This window comes from Platichthys flesus, chromosome 19, assembly GCF_949316205.1.
Source record: "Platichthys flesus chromosome 19, fPlaFle2.1, whole genome shotgun sequence".
NCBI classification, from domain to species: Eukaryota; Metazoa; Chordata; class Actinopteri; order Pleuronectiformes; family Pleuronectidae; genus Platichthys; species Platichthys flesus.
The window spans coordinates 11,279,940-11,289,874 of NC_084963.1; positions in this window are offsets into that span (position 1 = coordinate 11,279,940).

The following is a 9,935-nucleotide window of genomic DNA, read 5'->3' on the forward strand; positions in this document are numbered from 1 at the left end:
GGATTCCTCAGAAACGACGATGAATGCCATACTCTTAATCAGGGATTTGAAAAAAAACGAGTGCAGTTCTAAACGTGTCTGTTTGGAGTGGGCTGTTTGTTTGGCCCGTGGTGACCCTGGTTGCGGTTTTCTTTCTGAAACTATCAAAGTGACCTGGAGTAATTGAATTGCGTCCAGTAAAGACCAGCCGTGGAACTCAGTCCACAGAACAGCCACGGCTGCTGCACAAAGAGCTGTTCACCTGTCAAAGTTCAGTGAAGCTACGCTGAACCGGAGAACAAGTTGTCGTGAACACGCTGTTGTCGTGAGCGTCACTTCCGGTGAAGAGTCCCAGAACATATTGAACGTATGGCACACAACTCAACACTGCACTTCTTATGGCCCTTAACCACACACATGCTAAGGGTGAAGCTGACGAGATGAGCAGTCCTCGAGATAAACAAGCCACCTACAGACTGACAGACAATCTATCTTGCGATGTAAAAAAACAAACATAAAAAGAATATTCTGGACCCACATCAAAATGTCAGTGTTGGGTTTTGTCTTGGCCCATGTCCCACCAAGTTTTATGAAACCCTGACAAACAGACATAGGGTGAAAACAAAACCTCAGATCAGCTTTTCTGGAATTAGCCACGCCACTCACTCAACTTTTTAGTTTATATTAATCTAAGAAGCTTTGTGATATGAAACCACCTGATGGATCCAGAATCGTCTCAACACACATTTCACCACAACGGCAACAGCAAATATGATTTGTAGGAAATGCATTTGAGACCGGTGTAATGAGGACATGCTGGCAATTCAAACAACAATTCAAATTTACAAGGTTACGAAGTTCTGTACAAGACAAAAATTATAAAAAAGATAGTCTTTGCTATAAAGAGTCAAATACACTGACTCTGAATGTACGAATAAAAACTTTACAAACAATGTGATCCATACAGAATAGCAGATCTCGGTGGACAATATCCACCAAAACAATATTGGACTATATAGTTTACGTCTTGTCGATAACGGTTGAACAAGATACCAGAGCAGACCATTTTATCTTCAAGAACCTCTTGAAACAGTTATCTGTGGGAGCACCTCCTCTCCTGACACCTTCAACACCATTTAACCTGCCTCACCAGCACCTACTGTGCACTGTCAGTTCAGTGCTCGACCTGAACTCCTGCACGCACAGTCCTAGATACGACATGTAGTTCTTCTACTGTACTACAGCTTTAGTGCTGTGTTGTTTAAGGAATGATCGTGCCCAGGTTTAATACAGTAAGCATGTTTACGGCCATTTTACCAAAGCCACAATTTCTCCCTAACTTTAACCGAAGCGCCTTTGTTGCCTAAACCTCACCACAGACGGGGCTCAAGCATGCAAACCCCAGGGTCTGACGCTGCTGATGATTTAAACACCCACCCTACTTTCAAATTCACTGCCGTTAATAATTTGATTGCTTAATTTATCCAAAAACACATTGTCTGTTGCCGTTTAGTTGTCCGTAAACAGGGTTGCACAGTGTTAGAAATTGTTAGTTTTTAGTACAAAATGATTGTGTATTTGTTTTCCATGGGGTTGCTTGACAGGGACTGCTGTGTGATGTTATGCGTATGGATGAGTTCTGAGTCAGTGCAGTTTGTTTGGACAATGACGTCCGAGCCTTTATAGCTGGACAGGCCAGTCTGGGAGGAAACCAACCAACCAACACGGAGCTCTAACCATGTCATATAGTGTGGTGGTGGGTTTCCACTGGTGTAGGAAAATGTGATTGAGGGACAGGGTGGTGGTCGTGGTCATGTTACGGTTCTTGTGTTAAGTGAGAGGGGTTTATAGGTGGAAGCGGAGAGAAGGAGAAGTCGCCGAGAAGGAGAACGAGAGGAGAGGAGAGAGAGAGAGCTCCTGCCGGGCGGCAGGCTGTCCAGCCTTTGCCTGCCCTGGGATTCCTCAGCAGCCTTAAATATGCCAGTTATTTTTAACCAGCGACGTAACAGAGCCCAGCGCCGGCCCCCTCTGTTACAATATTTCCTTTCTGTCAGGAGGGGAAATGGATGGGAGCCACACTTCCTGGTCACATGATGCAAGTGAGGCAGACGAATTAGAGATGTACAGGAGGGGAAGTGGGGAAGAGCAAATGCAGGGAGGAGAGGGTACCCGCACCGGCCCACATATTCACTCAGCACCTCCTTCCTCCAAAGTTTAACCCCCTCAGCCACATGAGGCCTCAGATGAGGCAGTTTGCTTCAATCTGATACTCGGACCAGAGTCGGGACCTGAGCAGAGGTTGGTGTTTGTGAGCTTTGGAGGAAATGAGAGTGTGCGCGCAGCACATCGGCAGACTGGAGGGGCGGGGGGAGGTGCCCTGTGACGTCAGGCCCGGGACCCGCCAGGATTAGAAGCCTCTAAAAAGAAAAAGCCTGGGACTGGTTCGCCAGAGCTGGAGAGAATGTGTTTCTCTGTCTGTCTGACACGGGAGAATCAGGGACTTCCCATGAGCTCAACTTGTTGACATACAGAGAACTTGGACTGGTTTATGTCTCAGTCTACACTAACCTCACGACACCAGCAAAATGAGTACCAGTCTCACGTCATAAGCTGTAATGTGTGACTGGTTTATGTTGTTTCACATCCTCAGTGGCCAGGTCAGTTAAATGCATCAGCATGCAGAATATGTCGGCCGTAATTACCTTTGCCAAGGAGTGTTCACCCTTGTCCGCTGTTTGTTAGTTAGCAGGATTACGCAAAATCTATTGGACGGATTAACACGAAGCTCGGTTGAAGGTTTGCGATATGGGTCAGGAAAAGAAATTCATTAATCTGGATCAGGAGGCAGATCCAATTAATTTTGATCACTTTCTTTAACATTGCATGATAAATTGTATTCTAGACATTTTCACTGATTTCCCAGGGAATAATTCATCTGTAGGGGACTGATAAGTGTGTGTTATTTGGTAGACTGTTGGGCCTTGGATGTTTGTGCTCTAGTGTCATTTAGTTTAGTTTAGTTCGGTTAACAGAAAAGTTATTTTAACTAGATTAAAAGAACATTGAATCTAGTTATAAATTTGCTTTCCCCCTTTATGCACCCATTATCTTGGGTTATTTTAGGGAACTGGTTAAAGTTAACCCAGTGCTTTACCCAATTCTGACTCAGTGATTTTTAGTGCAGGGATTAAAACACTTCAAATGTACCCATTGTGTGGGTTGACAGAAAATGAGGGATTCACATTTTCGGATGATACAGATCTTTTTGGTTCTATGATACAACAAAGCGCAAATCCACAGAATATAAAATACTACATAATCTTGAAATCAATCCAACCTTTGTTTAGTGTAAAGGTTTAAGCATGGAAGAAAATCCCAAACTTATCATAGTGTATGAGCTGAGCGTTACCGGACCCCGCCAGCCTGATTTTTAATGCTGTGTACTTATTGTTTATTCAAGTGTGCCTCACTGTCCAAACCGAGCCATCTGCACAAACAACGCAGTGTCCCTAGTAAAATAGATGTTACATATAATATTTATCCGCAGGATGTTGACGTAATGCAAACACATAAATTATGCTGCTTCAAAAAATGGGTCATCTAAAGTTGAATACCATTAGTGTTGTCAAAAGGAGACAATGAACTAGACTTTAAAGAGGCTGAGTCATCTGTTGCTGAGCTGGATGGAATGGAAATGAAATGGAAATCTGAGAAAATGTAAAAAAAAGGAAAACATTCTCCATGTTTAAGAAAGTTAAGAAATAAATACTCCTGGATCCGCCTGCCGATCCAGAACCACACCAAAATTGATTGTGTTCTTCCCTGACCTATACCACATCATCCCAACAAATATTGATGTACTCTGTCCACCAGTTTTTTAGTAATCCTGTTACTTAACAAACAAAGCAGATGCAAACATAAACTCTCCTTGGTAGAAGTCATAATCTCAGAAATCATTATAACATGTGGCGAGTGGAGAACATTCAAGCAGGGGCTGACTTATGGGGATTTAGCATGTTGGACATTTACAGAACATTTTTCCATATAGTTCTGCTAATCAGCAACTTGATATGACCCACAGCTTTGGCCATGAAGAAGTAGTTATCTTTCTTAAATTGTTTCCATTTTATTTTCGCCCACCCCTGTATCTGTGGCTCATAAAGCATTTTCCAGATGAACACGAGCTATGCAGAACAATCTAATTTAAAACGAAGCCCTTCAGTCACATTTGTGCCATAAAAGCTAAGTGCACGGGCTGTCACTAAACCAAGACCACATCTTTAAAGTGTTAGAGAGGTTCCTATAGAAACATACAAGTATTAAACTTTTTTTATTTCTGCGTTTGAGTCTGAAACAGACCCCTGCTGCACAGCAATTACAGCAATCACCAGCGTTCTTAAACCTAAGAGTGCTCTGGCATTGATTCAGAGGGAGCTAATAGGTTGTCTCTCCTCTCGATGCACTGCTGTTAAACCATGGCTGTCAGATTTTCACAAACACTTGATTAAATCTTTGTGTTGCACGAGGCACGTTGGAATTCGAGATGCGATGCGATCAGGGCTCAGTGGTTCAGCGACATACACGCGTGGAGCCTAAGAGTTGGTGATTTGCAGGACTTTGAGCCTTGTACCGTTGCACTTTAAAATGTAAGCATCTGTAACGTGAATGCTCTCCAACTGATTTAAACAAAGCCTTTAAATGGATACAGTTAAATCTTTCGACACATTCTCCGCTGATGATCTCCAAACTGGCTTAAGCTCAACACCAATGAGCGCAGGTCTGCAGATAAGGTGTTTGGCATTACAAACTTTCAAAATTCATCTGGTAATTGATGTCAGATTGCAGGGTAGTATAGGCCTCTGCGTTCCTAAGAAGGTGTGGACTCTCCTGTTTTCCCCGTGGGAGCGGTTGGGAATGTGTGTCACCTTTTCCACGGATCACCGCTTTTCAGGCCCTGGACTGACTTAGAAAACATGCCTGCGATTGGTGCAAAGAACTATTCAGGGATGTAAAATTACAATAATAATCGTGAATACCAGCGCGTAGGCCCTGCACCATCCATGGCTCGTAGCAGAGAGGATGGTCTTACTGGGAAACTCCCGTCAGTAAAATCAAGGAAATCCTAATAAATTGGCTATGCAGTAAGAGAGGAGAAACATAAATATCAGCCTTCCTACGCTATGAAGTTTAATATTCAAGCATAAATCTCCGTCAGATGGTAAAAGTGTTGAATAAAAAAGGGATTGTTCTTCCCGAAGGGAAAATAGTTAGAATTTAATGTTGAAACTTTTTTGGTCCAGGAGTGATTCATTTTCTTTGGACCGTTCTTTCTATACTATGAAAACCAGAAAGTTCATCCCATCAGTGTTGCAGGTTCCTACTCGTGTTGCAGGTTTTCCTAGTTTCAGCTTCTGTCCAGTTCATCCTAAGCCAGCTTCAAGAGGTTTAGTCTGTAGACTGGTCGGGTTTTCCACCATTTGAAGCCACATTCTTGATCTTTTCTTCCAGTGTTTTGCGTCATTTTCTTGCTGTAAGAAGAATCCCTGGAGCCAGTTTTCAGGTGAGGGGTGGCACGCAAAGGAAGGACATAACGTATTTAAGCGTGTATTTGTCTACAGCCGGCGTCAACCCTTGTCACCTTCAAAGATGTGTTCTACATGTATGGCACTTCTTTTTCCTTCTGAGATGTTTGTATTCTGTTACAAACAATAAATTCCATTTTTGTGTCTGTCACAGGTTAGAAATGTCATCATCATCATCATCATCATCATCATCATCATCATCATCATCATCATCATCATCATCATCAACACCCCAACTTGCTCACAGCTAATCCTCCGGAGGATCTCCTGCTATGCTCTCACATCGGCTCATTTGGAAATTATCCAGAGATTTTGCTGGCGGGCTGGCCAGAGAAACTCTGGAGAAAGTCCAAAGCCTCTCACTCCAGGAGAATGGAGAATGTCAGGAGATTATCAGATCATTGCGTGTCTCAAAGCAGACATACAGAGACAAACAACTATTCACAATCACATGCACACCTACAGTCAAAGTATGGTCCCAATCATCCTAACTCCAATGTGCATGTCTCTGGATTGTGGAAGAAAGACGGAGTACCCAGCGTAAAACCCACATAGACACAGGGAGAGAACATGCAAAGTCTTTTGGCTTAACTGGGATTTGACCCAATAAGAACCTTCTTGCTGTGAGGCGACAGTGCTAACCACTTCCATGCTTCCCTTGTTTTCTCACCATTCAGATCCCTGAACCGCTTCCTGCAGTACAGTGTTGTCCTATAAATGCATCAGAGGGTGTAACACTGTTTGTTCCGACTCTCTTTGTAGAGACAAACATTGGGACACCTGTGGGAATCGACTTTCAAATCTTCATTTACTTCCACTACTGCTGGAGAGCTGCAAATTAACTGTCATTCTATAATCCCTGGTCTCTTTTCCAAAATGTATGTTTTGTTTTTTTTCTGACCTAAACCTTTATACCCTAAACAGTTTAATTGAATTTTTATATATATATATATATATATATATATATATATATATATATATATATAGTTTTACAGCAATGTTTCTGAGGCAAGTGCCCAAATCAAATCAGAAATGGCAAATTGTGGTAACCTTAATCAAACTACAAATCATTTCAGACTGATTCTCCCCGCTGGAATGCTGAGGAAAGAACAATACTTGACAGGCCCAATTTAGCTAAGTGATAGCTTCTCCAGTCTGACGTTTTATTGACATCATGCTGGGTCTAATTGAGGAGGGGGTTTCAGTAACTCGAACCAGATGGGCCACCGGCTCATGAACCAAAACCCCTGCTCTCTCCACGCTGTCTCACTTTCTCTTACACTCTGCTGATTTGGCTCAATGAAATACTTAACTATGAAATGAAATGGGCCCTTTTCTTCCTCAAATTTATATTTATTGTATGAATTTGATACCATGCCATTTATCATAGATACTTAAAGCTGACATGGGAAAGCAAGTTGTAACACTGTTATCTCACCAACTATCTATAAATGCTATTTCGTGGACAGCTGAGACAGACGCTTGAAGGAGAATTTTGACATTATATGAAATATGCTTGTTGGTTTTTCCCCAAGATGAAAAGATTGATACGATAAGCTAAGGTAAACTAAGCTAAGATTGGAAAAAGCTACCATGGCTCTGATACAAAATATACCTGCATTACCTCCACTTAGCACCTTATTTCTGTTTTGGTGTAATCCACAAAAAGAAAACATGAAAACAATGGTTAAATGTCTTATAGTGGGTTAATGTGCTAGCTTGGAGATTTGTATGGCCAGGAACACAATTTAAATATGTGTATGACTATAGATCACACCTCCTCCGTGTTAGTGGATGGGACATGGATCCAACTATAAAGTCAAAGTACATGTCATGTGAACTTTCAGTAATTTTAGGCACTTCTTATCACACTGAAGTTCTCTTATCATGATTGACAGCTGGGACTGTTGAGTGTGTCAATCAGCAGGACATCATTACCAGGGCTCTGATCACTACTGTGCAGCCGCTCTCTCTGAAGGACGTCATCAGTACAACATGGCAGCTTACGTGTTCGAGATGTTTTGGCTTCATTTCTGGATAGTGGGAGTAAGTGGAGACACATTGTCTATTTTATGTGCATTGTATAGGTAAACTTTCTTGTACTTGTCTTTATGCTACGCTACGCTATGCTATGCTAACCTAACTGACAGCTGACTTCAGCTGCTGAGATATTGGGCAGATATGAGAATGGTATCAGTCTTTCACCAAGATAGCAAATAAGCACAGCTCCCACAACGTCAAACAAAGTCCCAGTGATGAACTTTAACATGACACACACATGTGCACACAAAAGAGAGGGAGAGCTACGCAGGCTGTTCATTAGACACATGGATTTAATGAGGCTGAAAAAAGAAAGCTGGCTGTTAGAAGGGAACTAAATTAGTAGGTTCACATGGACTTTCTTCTTTGGAACCGAAACGGGAAATTTGCCACATCAGCGAAACACCCCTCATTTGCAGTCGTTTTTGAGAAGACATCAGAGACTGCCTGATTTCATACCAACTGCACTTTTGCAATGCTGAACTTGGCCATGAAGCCGCTTTAAACAACTGTTAATGACGTTCGTGATGCAACTTGTAAGCAATGGTTCTGCAATCAAACAGGTTTTTAGAAAAATAAAGAGAAAAGGAACACTGAAGCGTTCTAAAGAATTAAATAAGGATTTCCTTGGCAGAGCTTTGCACATAAATGCCCATTAACATTACAAAAGCATGGTAATCATTATAGCTTGGTCATCAGAGGAAAAACATGCACGTCTGTTGTTGCTCTCTGAATGGTGTGTTTGTTGCCCACAGATTTCATTGATTTTGGTGTGAAAGTGTCTAAAGTATAAGTAAAAAAAAGAAGAAAAGAATAGAGGAGAAACTGAGTCAAATTCATTTTATCATTACATATTGTAGCATAAGTCCACTGGAGCTGATGTTCCATTATCAACACTTGATCCCTGTTATATGAGTAGTCTTGATTTTTAGCTCCTGGCACAGGAACACTGTTATATGTACATGATACCCATAGAGACCATCAAGCTTTTGGCCAACAGTGAGCGTTCACAGCAGCGGAACAACATTTAACAGCATCAACACCTATCAAGTTCACCACATTTGCATTTGCTGTGAATTAAACCAGTTTTATTTCACTGCCTGCTTTTGAATTTGCACACAGGAGACAATGTTCATTCTGTAGCTCTGTTCATTTATTACCTCCACAAAGGAGGTTATGTTGCAATTTCTTTAACATTGCAGCTTTTTTAAGTTTTCACATATTTCCCAGGGAAAAACTTCATGGATCTGGATGTAAAACAGGCATATTCAGGGGACTAATTTCCATGAGCGTGTGCAATTTGGTGCGGCTTGATTGAACTTCAGAGGACCATTGGGCCTTGACTGAGGTATGCTCTCTAAATGCCATTCTACTTGGCATATTTGCCTCGAGGGGAAATTGTGAGCTGTAGGTATTATATCACCGTCACTTACTTTAGCATGGGTAGAACAGAGTAGAAGACTAGAAACAGCTAAATCCCAAAGAAATATGAAACCTTCAATCTGACATTTGTACCCTGAAAACCTGCATAAAAGATGGCTAATCAGGTGTTAGTGGCATATTTCTGTTTGGGTGCATGGGGAGATGGTGACATGTTCTCCTTCTGCCTGAGTGAACACATCAAATTGGAACTTCAGGAGATGCCAGTTAAGTTGCCTGGCTCCGCTGTTTCTACAGTCGTTTTTTATGAAAGCTTTCATGAGCTACAACATCCAAATAATTTGGATAATTATCTTGAAATATATATAAGATATCTTGACTTCATTATAATATGAATGTTTTGTGGGCTTTTCCAACAATACCTCAAGCCACCAGATGTTTTAAGAGAACACAGTTAACTGTGTGACTCACACACGTTCGTGTGTAAGTACGTGACCTTGTTGCCCTGCGTTGGTTTACAGACCTTACAGCCAAAGTGGATCCTGTCCAGCTCGTTGACCATGTGAGAGTGTGTGTGTGTGTGTGTGTGTGTGTGTGTGTGTGTGTGTGGATTTGTTCCATTACCACGCAATGCCAAGCTACAGTATGTATGCCTGCTCACATACATAGCAGACATGAGCTAGCCGCATCTGTAACAGGGAAAATGTGATGCTGGATACTGTGCCATGGCAAAATGTCGACATATTATTGAACTACACAAAAAGCCAGAAAGACATGGGGATGCAAACACCATCTAAGCATATGCACATGCATGCTCACACTCCCCTCCAGTCTGCAGACTGAGAGGAAAACACAACCTTTTGTTTGTCTTGGTGGCTTCAGCAGCCAGTGTCCCCACATTCGCACAGAGCAAGAAAAAGTTGTTTTGCTATTTAAAGCACTACCCATAGCAAC